Source organism: Bombus bifarius, unplaced genomic scaffold (assembly GCF_011952205.1).
Source record: "Bombus bifarius isolate JDL3187 unplaced genomic scaffold, Bbif_JDL3187 scf7180000008061, whole genome shotgun sequence".
In the NCBI taxonomy this organism is placed as follows: domain Eukaryota; kingdom Metazoa; phylum Arthropoda; class Insecta; order Hymenoptera; family Apidae; genus Bombus; species Bombus bifarius.
The window spans coordinates 36,970-37,833 of NW_022884425.1; the positions used below are offsets into that span (position 1 = coordinate 36,970).

The 864-nt window shown below is 36.9% G+C and overlaps 1 non-coding gene across 1 annotated transcript; it reads right to left on the reverse strand.

Moving 5' to 3' along the window:
- Positions 1–318: 318 nt before the first annotated feature.
- On the reverse strand, positions 319–437 carry LOC117208311. Its single transcript, XR_004487667.1, has one exon. It is a non-coding gene; the product is annotated as a 5S ribosomal RNA (ribosomal RNA).
- Between the last annotated feature and the right edge of the window lie 427 nt (positions 438–864).

Consider the following 864-nt stretch of genomic DNA (forward strand, 5'->3'; position numbering starts at 1 on the left):
CGAAAGTAAGAACTACTGCAGGAATCAGTGTAATAAATGCATAGATAATTGGTGCGTTAAATCTATTGTGCAGTTCATGAATTATAGCCCACAGTACTGTTGTATGATGTACATGAAATTACACTTACGTGCTAGGCAACAATTTATAAGTAGTACGTGATTCGGCAATAGTCTATTGACTTTCAAACAAGCGTACTTGAATGTATAACGAATAACCACGACATTGACATACGCGTAATACTAAAAGTATATATTTAACACGATGTACATGACCATAAATTATTAAGAAAAATAGGAAGAATTGGAAAAAATTAAAAAAGCCAACACCACACGGAGTTCCCAAGCGGTCACCCATCTAAGTACTATCCGCGCCCTACGTTGCTTAACTTTCGTGATCGGACGAGAACGAGTGCACTCAACGTGGTATGAGAGTTGGCTGAAGTGAGTAATTTTGTTACTTGCTCTTAATATTCAGGAAAAAGAAGTGGTCAGTTGACTGTAGACCTCCGAGCAGGACGGACCTCTCAGTGCGCGCGTCAAAGTAGACAAACATTCATTAAAGTAGATGGAATAAGTGACAAGAAGTGAAAAATATTGCATTGACATCATCTCTATAAATACAAATAAGAATAAAAAGAAAATAAAATAAAATAAGACAAAATAAAATTGTATGAAAAGATAGAAGTTACCGATAATGAAGCCAAAAGTAACGAAACGGAACCCACCGTGGACCCAATAAAAAAAGCCATCGAGAGAAAAATAATCACACAAAAAACAGCCAAGGAAATCAACAATAGTTTAAGACTTTTCGCTCAAAAGACGCGGAAACTCAACCCACGACCAAACCTGGTTGCCAGGACGAAA